The sequence below is a fragment of the Bufo bufo genome, chromosome 4 (assembly GCF_905171765.1).
Source record: "Bufo bufo chromosome 4, aBufBuf1.1, whole genome shotgun sequence".
In the NCBI taxonomy this organism is placed as follows: Eukaryota; Metazoa; Chordata; class Amphibia; order Anura; family Bufonidae; genus Bufo; species Bufo bufo.
Genome location: NC_053392.1, coordinates 406,670,011 through 406,693,334, shown reverse-complemented (window position 1 = coordinate 406,693,334; position 23,324 = coordinate 406,670,011). Strand labels below are relative to the sequence as shown.

Below are 23,324 nucleotides of genomic sequence, written 5' to 3'. Positions count from 1 at the left end.
CCCCAAGTAAACCCACAGCAAAATTTGCACGTGTAACGTTTATTTCGCCCCCCCTACAATGAAAGAGGTTAAATCTGTGGTGAAAATCTGCAGCAGAAATGGACATGCTGCGGGCTGAACTTTGATCAAATCTTAACCACTTTGCTGCTACTCTATTCAGTAAATTCATTAAAAAAGCTATATATATATATATATATTTTTTTTTTGTGTGGACATACCCTTATACCAGTGTTTCCCAACCAGTGTGCCTCCAGCTGTTGCAAAACTACGACTCCCAGCATGCCCGGACAGCCTTTGGCTGTGTGGGCATGCTGGGAGTTGTAGTTTTGCAGCAGCTGGAGGCACACTGGTTGGGAAACACTGCCTTATACAACACATTTCATCAATGAGAATATATACCATTCAACAAGGTACTAGGGCTGCAGTAAACGATTATTTTAGTAATCGAGTATTCTATCGATTATTTTTTACGATTAATCGAGTAATCTAATAAGAAAAAAATAATACTGTTTTCCTTTATAAAAACTCAGACGCCCTGCCATTAGCCCCCAACACCCTTTGTTCCCCACTGTGCGATCAGCCCAAGTGCATCAGTTCCCCCCAGTGCCATCAGCAGCTCTGCCCCCTTGTGCCAGCCGCTCTGCCCCCTTGTGCCATCAGCAGCTCTGCCCCCTTGTGCCATCAGCAGCTCTGCCCCCTTGTGCCATCAGCAGCTCTGCCCCCTTGTGCCATCAGCAGCTCTGCCCCCTTGTGCCATCAGCCGCTCTGCCCCCTTGTGCCATCAGCCGCTCTGCCCCCTTGTGCCATCAGCCGCTCTGCCCCCTTGTGCCAGCCGCTCTGCCCCCTTGTGCCATCAGCAGCTCTGCCCCCTTGTGCCATCAGCAGCTCTGCCCCCTTGTGCCATCAGCCGCTCTGCCCCCTTGTGCCATCAGCCGCTCTGCCCCCTTGTGCCATCAGCCGCTCTGCCCCCTTGTGCCATCAGCCGCTCTGCCCCCTTGTGCCATCAGCAGCTCTGCCCCCTTGTGCCATCAGCAGCTCTGCCCCCTTGTGCCATCAGCAGCTCTGCCCCCTTGTGCCATCAGCAGCTCTGCCCCCTTGTGCCATCAGCAGCTCTGCCCCCTTGTGCCATCAGCAGCTCTGCCCCCTTGTGCCATCAGCAGCTCTGCCCCCTTGTGCCATCAGCAGCTCTGCCCCCTTGTGCCAGCCGCTCTGCCCCCTTGTGCCATCAGCCGCTCTGCCCCCTTGTGCCATCAGCCGCTCTGCCCCCTTGTGCCATCAGCCGCTCTGCCCCCTTGTGCCATCAGCCGCTCTGCCCCCTTGTGCCATCAGCAGCTCTGCCCCCTTGTGCCATCAGCAGCTCTGCCCCCTTGTGCCATCAGCAGCTCTGCCCCCTTGTGCCATCAGCAGCTCTGCCCCCTTGTGCCATCAGCAGCTCTGCCCCCTTGTGCCATCAGCAGCTCTGCCCCCTTGTGCCATCAGCAGCTCTGCCCCCTTGTGCCATCAGCAGCTCTGCCCCCCATTGTGCCATCAGCTCTGCCCCCATTGTGCCATCAGCTCTGCCCCCATTGTGCCATCAGCTCTGCCCCCATTGTGCCATCAGCTCTGTTGCCATGCTCCTCCTGACACCCGTAGTGCACAGCGTCACTGGTTTCTATGACGCTGTGCACTCCAGGCGCCTGGCCTTAGTTGCGCCCCCACCCCCTCGGTTTCATCCACTTACCTTTCCAGCAGGGGCGCTGCCGACACTCCATCGTTCTGCGCTGCTCTGCTCCTGACGTCACACAGTGCGTCGGGTCGCGGCGTGCGTACGTCAGGAGGTCAGAGCAGCGCGGGACCATGGACGTACTGTGGAGTGTCCGGAGGCCGCCTGCTGGAAAGGTAAGTATTCCAAGCGCCGCAGGAGACCACGGAGCGGGAGTAATGGCAAGCGCTTCACTCCCGATCCGTGGTCACATGACACAAACGAATCTTCGATAAAAAAAATTTGCATCGAGGATTTTTTTGTGTCGAATTACTCGATTTAATCGAGTAATCGTTTCAGCCCTACAAGGTACTACCATACATACACAAAGTACTAAAAACACACTCCCTAAAATCCATCAAAAATTCCATACCATATCCTCCTCTTCCCAACAAACACACACTTTACAATTCTAGTGTATAAAAAACAAAAACCTAGAATCTGCATCGCTACGTATTCTCTGGTTCCATAGATATACATTACAAATGTGAACAGAGACCATTTAGAAGTCGGACTGCTTAGCCTGGCCAGTCACAGCTCGTCTTCCTGCCAGCTCAGACCAGCATTCATTCTTGAAAGACTGGAATGAATTGAAAGAGCCCTCTATTGGGACAAACGTGTCAATCACATGACCTATTTAGAAGCCGGAGCTCCAGCATTGCCTGGGAGAAAGCTCTACTGTTTGCTTCTCTCTTAGGCCCCTTCTCTCCAGCCTGTGGTTATTTTTCATAGCACTGAGAAGTACGAGGCCCAGACGGCAAACAAAAAGCCTTTGACTGAAATGTCTTTGAAAGTGACGGCAGAACATGTGACCGGCTACCTAAAACTCTGCAATTAAAGAACTTTACAGCTATGGGGCAGCACACGCTGTGCACAGAGAAGGGCCATTTCACATATTAAACAGCTACACAACAGCTCACTGCAATTAACCTTCTAATAAGAGACGGCTCCACCGCTTTCTTCAGAGCCGCTTACACTGGCCAGTTATCGCCACACATTGCTTCTTTCATATTATCGACATCATAAAATAATTAGCAGCATGCTCAGCAAACCCCCAATATTCACAGCAGCTATTTGCTGCCTAGTGGGTGACTATCGCCTAATGATTGAGTCCTAATGGAAGAAATCTTCAACAGATCGGCAGCAATTATTTTTGAAGGCACAAATTTAGGGTCCATTCACACGTCCGTGGTATTGTCGAGTTTGTAACAACCTGCTTTATAAAAATAGCTCATGATCTAACCTGTCAGATGAACGTTATAAATAACAAAAAATAAAAAAGTGCCAAAAAAGCTATTTTTTTTGTTACCTTGCCACACAAAGTGTAATATAGAGCAACAAAAAAATTATCTGTACCCTAAAATAGTACCAACAAAACTGCCACCTTATCCCGTAGTTTCCAAAATGGGGTCACTTCTTGGAGTTTCTACTTTAGGGGTCTATCAGGGGGTCTTCAAATGTGACATAGCAAGATAAATTATCAGTGTGCAATCTGCCCTCCAAAACCCATATGGCATTCCTTTCCTGTGAAAATGTGAAATTCGGAAATTTCATCTCCAATTTCCATTAATTCTTGCGGAACATCTAACATCTAAAGGGTTAAACAAAGTTTGTAAAATCAGTTTTGAATACCTTGAGGGATGTAGTTTCTAAAATCGGGTAACTTTTTAGGAGTTTCAGGGGGGTTTCAAATGGGACATGGTGTCAAAAAAACAGTCCATCAAAATCTGACTTCCAAAAACCATATGGCGTAACTTCCTTCTGCACCCTGCCGTGTGGCCATACAGCGGTTTGCAACCACATATGGGTTGTTTCTGTAAACTACAGAATCAGGGCAATAAATATTGTTTTGTTTGGCTGTTAACCTTTGCTTTATCAGAGAAAAATAATTAAAATGGAAAATCAGCCAAAAAAGTGAAATTCTGAAATGTCCTCTCCATTTTCCATGAATTCTTGTGGAACACCTAAAGGGTTAACAACGTTTGAAAAATCAGTTTTTAATACCTTGAGGGGTTTAGTTTCTAAAATGGGGTAATTTTTGGGTGGTTTCTATTATGTAAGCCTCACAAAGTGACCTGAACTGGTCCTTAAAAAGTGGGTTTTGGAAATTTTCAGAAAAATTTCAAGATTTGCTTCTAAACTTCTAAGCCTTCTAGCGTCCCCAAAAAATAAAATGGCATTCACAAAATGATCCAAACATGAAGTAGACATATGGGGAATGTAAAGTAATAACTATTATATGAGGTATCACTATGTTTTAAAAGCAGAGAAATTGAAATTTGGAAAGTTGCGAATTTTTCATTTTTTTTGGTAAATTTGTGACAACTAAGGCTACTTTCACACTTGCGTTCGGAGCGGATCCGTCTGGTGTCTGCACAGACGGATCCGCTCCTATAATGCATTGAAAGTCAATGGGGGACGGATCCGTTTGAAAATTGCACCATATTGTGTCAACTTCAAACGGATCCGTCCCCATTGACTTACATTGTAAGTCTGGACGGATCCGTTTGGTTCCGCATGGCCAGGCGGACACCCGAACGCTGCAAGCTGCGTTCGGGTGTCCGCCTGCTGAGCAGAACGGAGGCCAAGCGGAGCCAGACTGAGGCATTCTGAGCGGATCCACATCCACTCAGAATGCATAGGGGCTCTACGGATCCGTTCGGGCCGCTTGTGGGAGCCTTCAAACGCTAGTGTGAAAGTAGCCTAAGCCAGTTTTACTTTACACCAGTTTAATAAATCTCCCCCCAATATCTTGAGATATTTAATCTAAATGATGTGACCATAACAGGACCCAAAAAGATGGTGGTAAAGGGGGGGGGGGGATTTCGAAAAACGGATGCAAAGGAAAACTGGCTTAGTTGCCCAAAACAAACCAATCAGATCCCAACTTTTATTTTTCAGAACTTCTGTGGAAAATGAAAGGATCAATCTATTGGCAACCAAGTTCACATCACTGTTCCACTTTCCATTCTTCTGATCAGTCAAGGACAGAAAAAAAAAGAAGAAAAAAAAAAAACGGATCCATTATTTTGAGCAACAGCCATCCTCAGTTGGCATCAGTTTGAACTAAAAATAACAGCCATTTTTTTTAGCCATTTTTTGGACCAGGTTTGATAATTCGTTCCGTGGTGCACAAAAAAAATATAAAAAACATGTCCTATTCTTGCCCACACTTTGCGGACAAGAATAGGCAGTTATATTAAAGGCTGCGGAACTCACACGGACGCCATCCGTGTTTTGCGGATCCGCGATTTGCGGACTGCAAAACACACAACGGTTGTGTGCATGTAGCCTAACACTGAGTAATTCTGGACTGGTGCCAGTATTATGGAAAGTAACAGAGTTTTTGAATTTGTTAGAATAAAAAAATAAAAGTCAAGTTCGCCGGGTTACAGAGTAAACGTACCCAACCAATCATAAAAACTTCAAAAAGAATTAGCACCCTCAGCATTATGACTCGATTTACCATATCTTTTCACTGTGCATAGTATCCCTTAAACTTTTGTGCTAAGAGCAAACAAAAAAATTAAGATATTGTTTTTAAAATGGTTTGCAACTATTGTAGGTGACTGTTCACACTAACAAAATGTGATCTAGCTGAACACAGTATTTAAATCTCAGCAGAATATTATACAACATATCCAACACAGATAAGAAATGTCATTTTGGGGAGAACAAATAATTTCTGTGGACTCACAATAAGGAATCTCACTACCTCTCCAAGCTGTGGGAATGCAGCTTCTTCATATCTTCATATGCGTTTCACAGAGCAAAAAAATAAATAAAAATCACTCACTAAATGTACTGTTTAGTCTAAAATAAACACAACACCAAGCTTAAGAGATGGAATTAAACTCCTATTAAGATCAAATAGATCAATTTACATTCGAGGGCTTCCGTTCCTGTAGCACATATTTTCTCATTTATTGTTCCTCCAGCAGCTTCTACCATCGGAGACACCTGCTAAGAAGTGAATGGCTTTTAAACCAAAGATAACATAGGACATTACAGGAGACTGCGACTTTGGGCAGCTTCTTGTGGCTTCAGTTGTTTGGTTTTGTCCACCCCTTCCATTACAGCTGGCTGCTTACCACTGGGCTTTATCACATTTTAATGGAATCTTTTCCACCAGCTGTTCCCTCATGCTCTAACCTCTCAGAAATCGTGAATGCAAGTGAAAAGGAACTTTGGAACGAAATGGAGCATTTTCCAAAATGTGAAATCTTCAGTGCAGCTGAGGCTGCTGTATCAAAATGTATATTTGGCAAACACTGGAGACTCTCTACGTAAGACCATGTGTGGTCACTAAGGCTCAAAAACATTATGCAATGAAGTGGTTAACAAATACCAGTCATGAAAAAAATAAAAATAAATATATGCTCATTTATGCCTGAAAGGAGAGGAATTAATAATAAAAAAAAAACTTTGATACACTTCCAGCAGCAACTGGATGGCATAGCCACCTGATAAGGTCACTATAGGCACACCATCACAGTTGAGGTGGAAGAATTTTATGTACTTAAGTACAGTAAAAACAGAACTAAGTGAACTGATGTGTGCTTATGATCACCATTCCAGAATAAAGCAGGGCATCCCAAGGTTTCCTCTTCATCTGTGAACATGAAGAGGTATCAGGATATTGGGAAAAACATAATAAACATGTAATTGATGACTTGTAGAAAGCACTAGAGGATCGGCACCGAGAGCTGCAAGGTACTCCTTGAGAACAAGCGAAGGTTAAACAAGCATAAGTGATGTTCATCACTTTAGGCATTTGTGAAAGAACAGAGTCCATTTTCTCACATTTCATCAGCATCCGAGGCGATGAACGAGTCAGCAGGTCAGTGCGTTGATTCCTCTGAAACAAACGGGCATTTCAATTGAGACCGCATTACTGTGTGACCTAAGAGAACCCAAGTCCGGAAGCCACCAAACTCTCGGATTCTTGTTTTATGTGAAGGTACCCTTGGCACATTGTGCGTCAAGCACACTGCTCTGTCAAGCATAGCGCTGAACATTGCATACGCATGAGCTAAAATCAATACCAGCATAATATATACTGAAACAATACAAGTCACCAATGTTTAGCGGGATTACTCAAAAACAGAAACCAAATACCAAAAGAGTATTCAATCTGTGCTTGGAACAACGCACTTGTTATTTCATTTTCTCCAACTCTGGAGATTTCATGCACACGGTCTCCGGAAATGTGCTTACTGTACTGTATTTAGCCTTAATAAGCAGATCGCCTGCGAGAGAGAGAGTAGATGAACTCCACCTCATTAGGAATGGAAGCAGCTTCCTCACTACTCAGCCTGTGTCACATGAAGAAGGGATAGTACATTTCAAACCAGTCATTTATGGGCTTATACAAACTTACCAAACTGATTTCAAGGAACGCCTCTTCGGTTTGAATATTCCCTCGGTAACTCATTTAGTGTGGCAGACAGGCAGGTCTAAACCAAGGCTTTTTACCCTACGGCTAAACCATCATAATGACGATTCTGTTCTGACAGCCAGGAGAGATTGCTAATTACTGTACTCTTAGTCCCCAGACAGATTGGTCCTTCAGATTAAAACGTGCATGAGGGAAAACAGAGGCAACACCTTCCTGCACAAATACTCCTGCCTTCTTATATGGCTTCTCATGCCGAACACTTCATTACTGCAGATAATTAAGGAATGCAGAATCTGGAAGGGAAATGCACAACATCCAGTCTTTCTACAGTATTTGCACATTTACATTTGTTATAAGGAATAAGAAACCCCACAAGAAATATCCTCAACCCCTTAATTTAACCGTGTCTAGGTAGACAATAAAAGATGTAAGAACAAGGTGACAACTTGCTATAAACAAAGGCTAGCAACACAAATCTAGTTTGGCCGACAGTAAGCCTCATTCACAGGTTTCACGGACGTGTGCTGTACATGTTGTCCACGGACTGCACACGTCCCCATTCATTTTAATGTGTGTATTCACACATCTGTGTTTTAGCACGGTCCGTGGATTCGTGTTTTTAGCACGGATGCATACTCTATTTTGTTCGTGTTCGCGAATCTTATCCGTGTTTCACGGATCATTAAGAGGAGATTCTTTGAAAATTATTTTTCAGCTGTTCAGTGTCAGGCCTCTTGCACAAGACTGTACTCTCCGATATATACGGTCCGTGAGCAGAGCATACAGCATCATAGATAACAATGATGCTTTGGACGTCAGGCCGCCCGCGGGACGTATTTGAGCAAGGACACGGACATGTGAATGAGGCTTTATGTGTAAATCAGAAACGGCAGGTATCCCAAAATATCAGCTGCAATATAAAGTACAGCTGACAAAATTCAGTAAATATTTTAGCAATCTGATCTCTCCGATGGCAGCCTATACATTACAGTGTCAAAACTAAGGGCCCGTTCACTGCAAACTTTTGGCGTGTCCTTTCTGACTCCCATACATCTCAATGAGCTGAGGATTGCGGAGTGATGGCTTATAGCAGTGGCGAAAAGGGACATGTTTTCAGATGGGCTGTGGCTTTAAGCCTTCTTGTATTAAGAATACTATTATTTTCGGTTATAAGGGAAAATAATACAGTAAATTGACTTATCATTTTACTAACATCATCTCCTAGCAACCATGCGTGAAAATCGCATTGCATCCGCACTTGCTTGCGGATGCTATGTGATTTTCACGCATTTCCATTCATTTTTATGGGGCTTGCGTTGCGTGGAAAACGCAGAATATAGAACATGCTGCGATTTTCACGCAACGCACAAGTGACAAGTGAAAATCACTGCTCATCTGAACAGCCCCATTGAAGTGAATGGGTCCGTATTCAGTGTGGGTGCAATGCGTTCACCTCACGCATTGCACCCGCGTGGAATTCTCGCCCGGGTGAAAGGGGCCTAAATAGTGCCATTAGAAAGTACAACTTGTCCAGCAAAAAAATATAACAAGCATACGGCTACAGTCAGGTACATAAATATTGGGACATCGATACAATTCTAACATTTTTGCCTCTATACACCACCACAATGGATTTGAAATGAACAAGATGTGCTTTAACTGCAGACTGTCAGCTTTAATTTGAGGGTATTTACATCCAAATCAGGTGAACGGTGTAAGAATTACAACAGTTGGCATATGTGCCTCCTACTTGTTATGGGACCAAAAGTAATGGGACAGAATAATAATCATAAATCAAACTTTCACTTTTTAATACTTGGTTGCAAATTCTTTGCAGTCAATTACAGCCTTAAGTCTGGAACGCATAGACCTCACCAGACGCTGGGTTTCATCCCTGGTGATGCTCTGCCAGGCCTCTACTGCAACTGTCTTCAGTTCCTGCTTGTTCTTGGGGCATTTACCTTCAGTTTTGTCTTCAGCAAGTGAAATGCATGCTCAATCGGATTCAGGTCAGGTGATTGACTTGGCCATTGCATAACATTCCACTTCTTTCCCTTAAAAAACTCTTTGGTTGCTTTTGCAGTATGCTTTGGGTCATTGTCCATCTGCACTGTGAAGCGCCGTCCAATGAGTTCTGAAGCATTTGGCTGTATATGAGCAGATAATATTGCCCGAAACACTACAGAATTCATCCTGCTTTTGTCAGCAGTCACATCATCAATAAATACAAGAGAACCAGTTCCATTGGCAGCCATACATGCCCACGCCATGACACTACCACCACCATGCTTCACTGATGAGGTGGTATGCTTAGGATCATGAGCAGTTCCTTTCCTTCTCCATACTCTTTTCTTCCCATCACTCTGGTACAAGTTGATCTTGGTCTCATCTGTCCATAGGATGTTATTCCAGAACTGTGAAGGATTTTTTAGATGTTGTTTGGCAAACTCTAATCTGGCCTTCCTGTTTTTGAGGCTCACCAATGGTTTACATCTTGTGGTGAACCCTCTGTATTCACTCTGGTGAAGTCTTCTCTTGATTGTTGACTTTGACACACATACACCTACCTCCTGGAGAGTATTCTTGATCTGGCCAACTGTTGTGAAGGGTGTTTTCTTCACCAGGGAAAGAATTCTTTGGTCATCCACCACCAGTTGTTTTCCGTGGTCTTCCGGGTCTTTTGGTGTTGCTGAGCTCACCGGTGCGTTCCTTCTTTTTAAGAATGTTCCAAACTGTTTTTTTGGCCATGCCTAATGTTTTTGCTATCTCTCTGATGGGTTTGTTTAGTTATTTAGTCTAATGATGGCTTGCTTCACTGATAGATAGTGACAGCTCTTTGGATCTCACCTTGAGAGTTGACAGCAACAGATTCCAAATGCAAATAGACTCGAAATGAACTCTGGACCTTTTATCTGTTCATTGTAATTGGGATAATGAGGGAATAACACACACCTGGTCATGGAACAGCTGAGAAGCCAATTGTCCCATTACTTTTGGTTTCTTAACAAGTGGGAGGCACATATGCAAACTGTTGTAATTCCTACACCGTTCACCTGATTTGGATGATGTAAATACCCTCAAATTAAAGCTGACAGTCTGCAGTTAAAACACATGTTGTTCATTTCAAATCCATTGTGGTGGTGTATAGAGCCAAAAATGTTAGAATTGTGTCCATGTCCCAATATTTATGGACCTGACTGTATGTGAACAGAAAACCGGCAGAGACATGCCAAATGGTAGTTGGCCAATGGCACAGTTCATTAGCTAAGCCAACCCCCTACTCCATCATGGCTGAGGCATAGGACTTGCAGAGGAGCTGAAATAGGATGATGCTCATAGATTTGACACATTTTATTAGCAAGTTTATTCATTTTACATCTGAAAAACAATAGTTCCTTCTACCATCAGACAGCCCCTTTAATGCTTTCTTGAGGATTTGCAAATCTTTTGAACCATCACAATACAAAAAGGTAAAACCATGGGTCAAATCAGCAGCTAAATCTGCATGACACACAGCTTTAAGACTTATATAGTGGCGTGTGGTTGATCTTGCCTATTCATTTCCACGGACTATTAAAACCTTGTGATTTAGGGCTCTTTCACACTTGCGTTGTTCTGTTCCAGCATAGAGTTCCGTCGTCGGGGCTCTATGCCGGAAGAATCCTGATCAGGATTATCCCAATGCATTCTGAATGGAGAGAAATCCGTTCAGGATGCATCAGGATGTCTTCAGTTCAGGACCGGAACGTTTTTTGGCCGGAGAAAATACTGCAGCATGCTGCGCTTTTTGCTCCGGTCAAAAATCCTGAACACTTGCCGCAAGGCCGGATCCGGAATTAATGCCCATTGAAAGGCATTAATCCGGATCCGGCCTTAAGCTAAATGTCGTTTCGGCGCATTACCGGATCAGACGTTTAGCTTTTTCTGACCTGTTTGCCAGGGTAAAGTGTAGTGGGGAGCGGGGGAGCAGTATACTTACCGTCCGTGCGGCTCCCGGGGCGCTTCAGAGTGGCGTCAGGGCGCCCCAAGCGCATGGATGACGTGATCGCATGGATCATGTCATCCATGCGCATGGGGCGCTCTGACGTCATTCTGGAGCGCCCCGGGAGCCGCACGGACGGTAAGTATACTGCTCCCCCGCTCCCCACTACTACTATGGCAGCCAGGACTTTAATAGCGTCCTGGGTGCCATAGTAACACTGAACGCATTTTGAAGACGGATCAGTCTTCAAATGCTTTCAGTTCACTTGCGGTGTTACGGATCCGGCGGGCACCTCCAGCAAATAGAGTGCACGACGGATCCGGACAACGCAAGTGTGAAAGAGGCCTTACCCGACAACTTGACATCAATCTAATTTATGCGCCTTGTGGTATTAGCCCTGCTGAACGATCTCAAGTTTAATTAAAAAAAAGAGAAACACAGGGCAAATAAACTGCTCATACACAGAGACCAGGGCAAAGCAACAACAGTCTGTACCAGCAAAATAGGGCAGGCTACATTTATCAATCTGGAGCTGCCACCTGGCTGGTATCTCACCGCCTGGCTCCAAACACTGAGCCTCCCTGCCAGTGTTATTAATAGGGAACAATCAAAAGCCACAAAGAGAGGCTATTCTTCTCTAGTATATATGGAAACCCAATCTGGAGATAGCCATGCATCCTTCTCCTCATGCCCAGACGCTCTGCTTATACAGCACAACGTTTTCATTGTGACACTTATTATAGATTATAGGATGTGAAAATCCAAATGATGCACTGGATTAGGATGCTCGCCACAGGCATGTGGAAAATAATTATTGAATTTGCTGAGATTACAATCACTTAGAGACGGATTCAATGTTCTCTTCACAAATCTTCAAAGTTTCAGCTTATTTTCATAGTATTGTGCCTTAAAGTAGTTCCCAACCTCACAGAGACAGCACAGGTATTTGTACAAGCCAATAGCTTCAGAACTATAAAACTCCCAGAAGATGCAGATATAACACCAGCCTTAAAAAACTGCTATAAGGGCTCATTCAGATGGCCGTATGCTGTCCGCAAACAAATTTCACTGACAAGTATAGGACATGTTTAATTTGTTTTGCTGAGCCATGGAATGGAAGAAAAGGGCCCCATGGAAGTGAATAGGTCAGCATCTGCCGTCTGAATAAGCCCTATCAGAAGAATGCCAAGTACACACCAGCGTGGTTTACAGAGAGACGTAGCATACGGGACATAGGTGACCCAAAAACGAAAGAACTGGTAGTTGTTTACACAGCTCTGGAGGATTTGCCAACTCCAAATCTATACAAATAATCATGGTAAGAGTACTTTTACATGGTGTGGATTAGGTGCACATCTTCTGCATGGAGTTTTGTGTGGCAAAGTCACAGGGTAATACCCAGTGCTAAACTGACCTGCAGTGTGGATTGTGAATTCTGCAGCTTTGTGTAGATTTTCATTGTGGATCTTTGCCATGGAAAAGGTGAAGTCTGGGGTAAATCCGCAACAAAATCCATGTTCTAACACATGCGGATTGTGGCGTGGATTCAGAGTGGAAACTCGGGTCTGCACCAAAGTCCACATCAAGTACATTCGTGTGTGTGCAGGTAGCTCACAAACCTAGGATGACAATCTATAATCACTAAAAAATATGAAGCCCAATAAAAGGTGCAGCTATATACTGTATATAAGCAATCAATAGAAGCAATTGTGGGGGTCAGACCTACCAGCCTCTCAGACTGAATAGGCTGATCACAGGGAACACCAGCGTGTATTTAGTACATAGGGTTTTGTGTTACTTTTAATGGTTTTCATAACATATTGTCCTCATTAGGACATGTACTGAAGTTGATCTGCACTATGAAAATTTCATTCACCTTTTCACTTAAGCAGTCTGTCAATTAAATGTATTTTCCCCATAGATGGCTCCGATCAGTGTAGACAACGCAGCGCAGAGGCAGAATGAGACGTCATAACTGATGTGAAGCTGCAATACCATGCATCGTACAAGGACCACACAACACCTGCAAAGGAAGAAATTCACCAGCTTCATAACTCCTTGCCTAAGGCCTTTTTTTAAAGTGCCTGGAGCAGTTGATTTCACTTTAGCTGACTTGAGCACACTTGACAATGAGACCCTCAGGGTTAGAGACTGGGTCTTACATTTCCACAGCACAGTGAAAACCTCTGCATCAATATGAATCAGTGACACCACATTGGGATTTTTAGCACATGCTATGAACATAGGAAACGTGTGCGCCTTCCAGAATTAATCTTAATCTTAATTGGATAATGTTATAAAATGAAACACAGCACCAGCCACAAACGCAGTGTCAAAAATCTATTCCATCTAGATATCTCATTTTCATGCTTAGTTTCTGTTTGCTTCCTGATGGACAGGGTTGCCTCACACGCTGCTGACCTACAAGACAAATCCACTATTTCAGCAGTGTAGAGAACATCATGTAACATTTCCAAGAAATGCAGATGGCACCATGCTGTATACTAGTCATGTGGTCCATGTGCAGACAATGAGGACAGGGACCCTTGTACAGCGCTACCGAATATGATATAGTTATATAAAAATACAATAAATAGAAAAATAAAAATATGCTTTGTTACCTATCACAGTCTCCTCAGCATTGTAAAGCAGCACCTTCAAGGTCAAGTGTGAAGAAACCTTTTTTCAGAGAGTCATAGCTGAGTGAAAGCGGCAGAGCCAAGGCCATATTCCTACGCTACAGGTCAGACAGCTGTGTCCTTGCTGTCCCGTGATAGCTGCTCTGGAAATATCACATTCATAGGGCTTGTACAAAGCATGTTAGAAACTGATCTCAATCTCTAAACCGGCCTGACATAATCTAGTTTACAGAACACAGACATTTTGTCAGTGTCAGTTATTATGACTGCCAGCCCAAAGACAACAAAATCCACAGCTGGCCAATTACTGTGCGGGAAAAAAAGCAAAATATAAAATCCCCATCAATTATAGCAAAGGCAGAACAAGAACTCCTCCTCAGTGCTCATATTGTTTCATCATTTCTCATAGGTCTTCAGGAGACTCCACAGCATGGTCAGAGCTGTAGCATCCATAGTGTGCAGAGGTCCTCCAGCCTTCCAACAGTACTCATCAACATCCTAGTTAGCTCGAAGAATTGGGTCCAAAAACGCTGGCTTCCAATTGGGTTTTGCTAGCGGCAAACGCATCTCCAGATGTCTTGCATTATCATCACTAAACAGTCTGGGCATTTCTGATCTTTGAAGATGAATTTGACATGCAATGTAAAAGGTTTATATAGTTATTTCACCATTTTCCTATGGAGAACTCGTGAAAGCCTTTCATGATCGGTTGGGGTTCCTATGGATAGGTGTTTTCATGCAAGCCGCTTTAAAAAAAAAAAGGATTTATTTTTAATGAGACACAGGTTAAAACCATTGAGTTTTTGGGCTACTAGACCGGACGGGTCCAGTTCTTACCACATTTTAGGAAAGGGACAGTTTTTGTACACCGTATAGGGCAGCATGCTAAACTATTCCCACTGTCAAGAAGGAGCAGAAACCAGACATGAATGGAAGTTCTAGAGAAATAGACAATATATAATGGTAACTGTTTCTAATGTGTTCCCATCATCTAATTCAGCATCCGACTTAAAGCTAGTCCACATTTAGAGGGCATTGGTTTATTGATCTTCCATTTTACTTATTTTGTTGGATTAGGGTGCATTCACATGACCATAAGTGTTTTGCAGATTGCATTCCGCAAATTGCGAATCTGCAAAACACAGACACCGGCTGTGTGCGTTCAGCATTTTGCAGAAAGCACATGGCCTATGATAGAGCATGTCCTATTCTTGTCCGCAATAGCAGACAATAATAGACATTTCTATCTCTTTTGCAGGACTGCAGAATAGACCTACGGATGAGGACAACACATGGTGTGCTGTCCACATCTTTTACAGCCCTGTTCGTGTGCATGAGGCCTAAGAGTGAGTTCACACTACTGCTATATACTTCCGTTCTGCTCCGTTAAACAAAAACTTTTTTTTTTGTTTTACTCATTTGTATATGCAACGGAAGACATTTACAGATTCGCACAGCATGACTAGATTTTTCTTTGCTACAATACTTCTAAAACCAATGAAAGACAGAAAAAAGACACAGATAAGCGAAGGTCAAAATAAGGATGTCCTATAAATCAAGAGTAGCACCCTGCTGGGATACTGATGCACCTCAGCCTGCTTCACGCTGGGTTGGGACGATGCCTATCGTGTACATTTTTAGCATAATGCCATTCAAGTAACAAGGTTGGAAGCTAAGTGGCCATTTGCCAGACTCTGGATTTAAGTGCGCTTGCACAGAACTGTTATTTCCACCAGCAGGTAAGGCGCAAACACAGCAAAATGCTTCACTAAAAAAAGGCTCACCCTTAAAATTGACATTAAATTGTTAAAAGTACTCTAACCTCCAGAAATCTTAGTTAGGTCAACAAGACAGGTAGATATTTATATTCGCATTCTTTCGGCATAGAAATACAACCAAGTTACTTGCATACACCAAAATATACCAGACTGTTCATTTCCTTCCGAAAACGAATGCAGACATATCCTGTTTTATTTAAAAGCAGACAACCCGCTTCCCACATTCCTGCTTTAGTGGCAGAAATAAAAGGCACAAGCAGCCTGAGGCCAGAATGGTAACAGACGCTTATAATACTGTGCTGTAACATTCTTGCTGCACTATAAGGGCCGTTTCACACGAGCGGATGCCGTGCGTGTCATCCGCAGCGTGAATGAGAGCCAAGCCCCGCACTGGACAGCAGAGACATAACATGATTGATAATTCTCTGTGATCTTTTTACTACAAAATCACAGTGAGAAAGTTGTCACTGTGATTTTGTAGTAAAAAGATCAGAGATCAGCAAGGAAATCATGTTAATGCTCCTTATCTCTGCTGTCCGGAGCGGGGCTTGGCTGTCATTCACGCTGTGGATGACACGCATGGAATCTGCTTGTGTGAAAATCCTTTATAGCTTGCTATACCAGGGAAAACAGTCCCAAGGAGAGGTCATATAAAGAGCAGTCATACAGCCATGGACATGCCGCAGGGAGCAAAATGTTCATCGGATCCAAAATATTCTGTATAACATTCGTACCAACCTATCTGTGCAGGGCATGGCTTCCTTGAAGACCAGCAAACCATGTACAGGCAAGCATCACTATGCGAGATCTGCCCATGAACAGACTAAGGCTATGTTCACATCAGCGTTCAGCCTTTCCGTTCCTGCATGCAGGACTTTTGTCTCCGCTCCAAAATCATCTTCTGAGCAGAAACCTAACGGACCCCATTATAGTCTATGGGGGTCTATGAGGTCCGTAGGCTCCGCTCGGCTCAGTTCTGTGCCGAATCCGTCCTTTCCGTTCTCCTGCTCCTATAACGGAGCAGGAGAACGGAAAGGCTGAACGCTGATGTGAACAAGGCCTAAGGTTTATTTCTGTACAGATTCTATGTAGAAAAACCGCACCATAATACCACAGTACCAGCAAAGTATACGAGAGTAGCCAAATCTCATGTACGCTTTTCCAAGTTTTTCCAGTTCTGTGATTTTGAAATCTGCAACATGTTAATTCTTTGTTTGGATTTACCCATTTCAACACAAGGGTGAGATCTGCAGCAAACGCGCATCAAATCCACACCAAAAGCCGTAAGCAATACATGCGGTTTTGTACAGATATATGGAAATCTGTGCTGATTTTCTCTTTGTAAACCTGCACCCGTTAACATGTACCCCAAGGGTGAAATCACGTGCAAATTTATTACAAAAATTACTGCAACTAAAATTCTGTCTCATCCATGTGAATGGGTTATTTCTGAAGCAAGCACATGGGACTGTTCAGTCCAATGGGATGGTTCAGAAATGTCTACAACAGATATGCCACATGTGAATATTCCCTAAAGCTGGCCATACACTTAGGACTTAACTGTAGCCTGTGTGCTTGGTGACACATGCACGTTAGTGTTAAAGGGAACCTGTCACCTGGATTTTGGGTATAGAGCTGAGGACACGGGTTGCTAGATGACCGCTAGCACATCCACAATATCCAGTCCCCATAGCTCTGTGTGCTTTTATTGTGTAAAAAAAACTATTTGATACATATGCAAATTAACCTGAGATGAGTCAGAGCTTGAAAATATGACTCTTCTCTGGTCACACAAGTAAGATATGACTCTTTTATGTTAATTAGCATGTGTATCAAATCGTTTTTTTTTACACAATAAAAGCACACAGAGCTATGGGGACTGGGTATTGCGGATGTGCTAGTGGCCATCTAGCAACCCATGTCCTCAGCTCTATACCCCAAATCCCGGTGACAGGTTCCCTTTAATGTGGAGAACTTGCTGCCTATTATGGGGGAATTTTGAAAACCAACACGCCGATTCTCATTTCCCCTTTTGTGGGGGCAGGGGGCCCAGTACACATAAGGGTACTTTCACACTAGCGTTTTTCTTTTCCGGCATAGAGTTCCGTCCTAGGGGCTCTATACCGGCAAATAACTGATCAGGCATATCCCTATGCATTCTGAATGGAGAGAAATCCGTTCAGGATGCATCAGGATGTCTTCAGTTCAGTCTTTTTGACTGATCAGGATGGAGATACCACCGCAGCATGCTACGGTTTTATCTCCGGCCAAAAAAACTGAACACTTGCCTGAATGCCGGATCCGTCATTTTTTTCCCCATAGGAATGTATTAGTGCCGAATCAGGCATTCAAAATACCGGAATGCCGGATCCATCCTTCCGGTATGCGCATGCGCAGACCGAAAAAAAGGTGAAAAAAAAATAAATGCCAGATCCGTTTTTCCGGATGACACCGAAAAGACGGATCCGGCATTTGAATGCATTTGAAGGACGAATCAGGCATTTTTCAGACTGATCAGGATCCTGATCAGTCTTACAAATGCCATCAGTTAGTATACGTTTTGCCGGATCCGGATCACTCTGCCGCAAGTGTGAAAGTAGCCTAAGACTGTTGGAGGACAGTATAAGTTGAAGAGGTAAATATTTGGCCCAATAATGTAACCTGCTAATGCCCACTTGAGAATTACACATTATGGATAGTTGATGGATGTGACTGCAAACAATCCATACTAGAAAGGAAATTGTTACTGGGCCTCTGTAGATTTCTATTGCAAAAATACATATCTGTCTTTTTCCAGCAGTACATAAACTTCCCTTTCCCAACCTAGTGCCCACCTCTTTCTTCCATCGCTTTAATACCCATGGTAAAGAGGTGAATGGCAGTTAAATGATTCTCCATTTAAGGGCTCATACAAGCGACCATGGTTTTTGTCCACATCTGATCTGCATTTTTCGCAGATTGGATGCGGACCATTTACTTCAATGGGGCCAAAAAACATGCGGACCACAGTGTGCTGCCTGCATTCGCAATGCATGTCCATTCTGTGGGCCCTCAAAAAAAGATTTGCAGGCAAAAACGGCAATGGCCATGTGCATGAGCCCTAATTAGTCCAATCAGTAGAGGTCTGACACCCAGCACCCCCATTGTGCTGGAACTAGCACTTTGAACTGATTCGGATGCACAACTCCGCTCAAAGTGAAGTGGCCATACTGCAGCTCAGTGCGATAGGTCATCAATATCATAAGCCCACAAAAGCCCTCTAAATCTCTACTGATTGCATCCAAATATTTCTTCATAATTTCCCTAATATTGATTTCATGGGTGGTTTCCAATTTCCAAGCTGGCATACCCTGAGCAAGAGACGTAGTCAGCACAGTGACAAACAAGCCCCCACAGCTCCTCCCCCTGAAATAACGGCACAACGAAAAATCAAGCAGCATAAAAGAAAACCTTCCGAACAAAAGAGAAGGAAGCATTTATGGTCACTAGAGCTGTGGAACGCAAAGTGTTAACCAAATTCCTAATGAATAATGGTATGATCATGCACCACATTTAATGTAATCCAGTAAAGTGATCCGATCACAGTCTAAATGTAGCACAGTCCAACAGTGCAGAAAATGCCAGAGTCTAAACTCCTGCTTTCCCTCCCACGTATAAATTTTGCTGGCAGGCACACAATATGCCCAAACGTTTGAGCTGCTACTCTAGCCGCGTCTCTCCTAGACAGAAAATCATATGCTTCAGCTTAGAGTAAACAGCAAAGTGAAAAGCATTGAGCTGCTAATCACCCTTCACCATGAGAAGAGGAAGGGACGGGGATCAAGATAAGTAATGCTCAATGCAAATCACAAGGGCACAGATGAATGCAGGTCTACACTTAGATTGGGGGGGGGGGGGGGGTCAATCATTTCTCTCCCCCATGAAAATGAGCATTTTATCATAATTATAAAAACCCACACACAGTATAAACACATTGCACACACTGCTATAATGCACACAAATGTTTGCCATTCGTTCTGCGCATTGGGGACCGCAAATTGTAGTCCCCAATGCACGGGCACCATCCGTTTGGCTGGCACAGACAGATCCAAACCCATTCGGAGTGCTTCCGGACAGAAAACCCACAGAAGCGCTCCATAGTGCTCCTGTTGGGTTCTGCGCCCCTGCTCCGCACCACACCTTCCATGATGTGATGCACAAATGGCCGGTGCCCGTATATTGTGGACCAACAACAGTCGTGTGCATGAGGCCTTAGACTGAGTATGTCATGCAGCAGGTAAGCAAGTGCTATTAGGCTACTTTCACACTAGCGTTCGGGTGTCCGCTCGTGCGCACCGTTTGAAGGGGCTCACGAGCGGCCCCGAACGCATCCGTCTGGCCCCAATGCATTCTCAGTGGAGGCGGATCCACTGAGAATGCATCCGCCTGCCAGCGTTCAGCCTGCGCTCCGCTCAGTGAGCGGACACCTGAACGCTGCTTGCAGCGTTCGGGTGTCCGCCTGGCCGTGCGGAGGCGAGCGTATCCGTCCACACTTACAATGTAAGTCAATGGGGACGGATCCGCTTGAAGATGACACCATATGGCTCAATCTTCAAGCGGATCCGTTTCCCATTGACTTTCAATGTAAAGTCTGAACGGATCCGCTCAGACAACTTTCACACTTAGAAAATTTTCTAAGTTTTAATGCAGACGCATCCGTTCTGAACGGATGCGAACGTCTGCATTATCGGAGCGGATCCGTCTGATGAAACATCAGACGGATCCACTCCGAACGCTAGTGTGAAAGTAGCCTTAGTGAGATAGTTCTACCAAGAAATCCATCACCAATACAAAATCACAGGTCAAACGCCACAAAATCGATACTTTTTGTGTAATTAGATTACATGTACTGCAAATAGTTAACTAAATTTCAACACTGGCATTGGAAATTGTACACCATTATCTTTGATATTTTTGCAGCCTAAATCTCTTCAAAGAATACTCTTAGAGGCCGGCATGGAAGCGGCTCAATCTCACCGTGTTGATACATTAATCTGTAGGTGTGTGAGCTCTAATTTCACATTTCTACTATCGGTGAAATACCACAGTGTCACGTCTATATTGCTGGGATAGAAAAAGAAATTGCCTTTCTTTCTCACACTCTGAAAAAGAAAAGCTGAAAAGAAAAAACAATTTAGCAGATGTCACCGTCTTCGGCTTATGGACAAAGTATAGCATTAGAACCTGTGAGATTGAATATATGTCTGAAGAAAAATGTCATGTAAAACGTCTACATACATTCCCCATAAGAGCAGAGAAGCTTTTATGCTTTCCATTACACCCTTTAAAATGTTAACCATTTATGTAACATGATTATATATATATATATATATATATATATATATATATATATATATATATATAAATCTTTTTTTTTTTAAGAGTAATCATTTAACACTTTCCCCTAACCTAACATGCTGTATCTCTATAAATTAGCCAATAAGCTAACCAAACATCAGAAGCATCTGGTCAAACTGTGAGGAAAAAAAAAAGTCAGAAGATAGAGATAAGCCTCCCTAGAATCCCAGTTAAATGACTGTGCCAAATGTACAGTTTTCGAGGACAGAACTGCTTACATAAACATTACACAGAATTGGTTGATAGGCCTGGGGCCCGTGAGACATTTTACACCTCACTGTAGAAAAAATATCACCTGAAGCTCCTGTTAGCTGAAATATATCCACTGAACCTGAACATGCTGCTTCAAAAATGTAGCATTACTTTAACGGCTTGCTTTAGGCCCATTGGAATTTCTCCACCATCCTTCACACTGCTGTTTAAAGGGTGTTTTTTCTGTAAAGGGCGTCCGCTCTCACACAGACAAGCTGCATGGACAATCAATAAAATCTGACTAGTGAGCTGTTCTGTAGTGGCTAGCCACAGAAAATGACCTTTGCATTCCGGTAATACGACCGTTCCTTAACTCAATGATATGGTTTATGAATGAGACTGCAGCACAGGTATATTAAGAGGAAAACAAATGTACATCCAGTCAAAGCAGCGCGCTTACTGCATACCTTAATAGAAATATCGTAACCAAATCTATAATTTCATGGAGCCACTGTAAAGACTATGTTATGGAAAACCACAATTCCCTAATGTAGTGGGATCATAACCAGCCCCTACTCACCTTTACCAGGAGAAAAAACTCAAGAAAAATCTACAAGTCTACAAGGAATGGCAATCAGAAGTCCCATCACCAGACCACTGAGAGGGCATTCCCAATGTCCGCATTACCGCTAAAACCATTCCTTAGAAAGACATATATTGCAACTTCAAAGGTTGGGGCTTTATTTGAACATTCAAATGGGGGACCATTGTGAACTGCATTTAAAGGAAACCATTGTTCAGTTTTTGGGCATCAAAAAGGTGTGTACGACAGTAGGCATTGATCAGACTGAAAGAACTGATAAGTACTAAGCTGGCAGACCCCATGCCACCACTCTGGTTCCTTTGGTGGATCTCTATTTACCTGGCTGCAGAGTTGACATCACGTTGAAAACACCTGACCACTGCAGCCAATCACAGGCCAGTTACTGGCTGCAGTGGTCACATGTTTAACAAGTTTAGAATTCCAATCATGCCTCTGTTAAAGAGGTTTTCCTCGATTTCAATAATGATGGCCTTTCTTTAGGCCCCTTTCACACGAGCGAGTATTCCGCGCGGATGCGATGCGGGAGGTGAACGGGAGGTGAACGCATTGCACCCGCACTGAATACTGACCCATTCATTTCTATGGGGCTGTGCACACGAGCGGTGATTTTCACGCATCACTTTTGCGTTGCGTGAAAATCGCAGCATGCTCCTCTTTGTGCGTTTTTCACGTAACGCAGGCCCCATAGAAATGAATGGGGTTGCGTGAAAATCGCAAGCATCCGCAAGCAAGTGCGGATGCGGTGCGATTTTCACGCACGGTTGCTAGGAGACATGGTACGTCACATGATCTTTTACCATGGTGATTCACCATGGTAAAAGATCATGTGACGTACCATGTGATGACCAGAGTGACGTCATCCCAGGTCCTTAAACTATAGTTAATGCTCTCCACAGGTCCTATACAGTAAAAGAGTCAGACGGAGATGCCCGGCATCGCGAGCAAGTGGATTAAAGTGAGTTAAATGATTTTTTATTTTTTTTAACCCCCTCCAGCCCTGTTTTACTTCGCATTCTGTATTCAGAATGCTATTATTTTCCCTTATAACCATGTTATAAGGGAAAATAATACTATTTACAGAACACCGATCCCAAGCCCGAAGTTCGGGTTTGGGTACCAAACACGCACGATTTTTCTCACGCGAGTGCAAAACGCATTACAATGTTTTGCACTCGCGCGGAAAAATCGCGGGTGTTCCCGCAACGCACCCGCACATTTTTCCGCAACGCCCGTGTGAAAGAGGCCTTAGGAGAGGTCATCAGTATTTGGTTCAACACATGGTAGCCCTAACAATCAGTAGTTTGAACTTTGAAAAGGCACTCCCCTCCACACAGCATACCAATCACAGAGTTTTCAATGTATAGCGGCTGTGCTAGGCATTGCATCTCAAGTCCATTTAATCGAATGGACTGTACGGCAAATAAGTTATCAGACAATCAAAAGTGATGTCACTGGCATAGAAAGAGGAGATCACTGGAGCTTAGTACACTGTGGAGATGTGCTCAGCGGCCTTTTCAAACAGCTGATTGGCGGGGGTGTTGGGAGTCGGACAACACCAATCAAAATCGAGCCTATGATCTTGGTAGGTCATCA

General features: G+C 43.7%; 1 protein-coding gene across 5 annotated transcripts in view; it reads right to left on the bottom strand.

Annotated features, from left to right (window-relative positions):
• QKI (QKI, KH domain containing RNA binding) overlaps nt 1–23,324 on the bottom strand; it is a 188,080-nt gene that overhangs the window by 30,661 nt on the left and 134,095 nt on the right. The gene's annotated exons all lie outside the window — the stretch shown is intronic.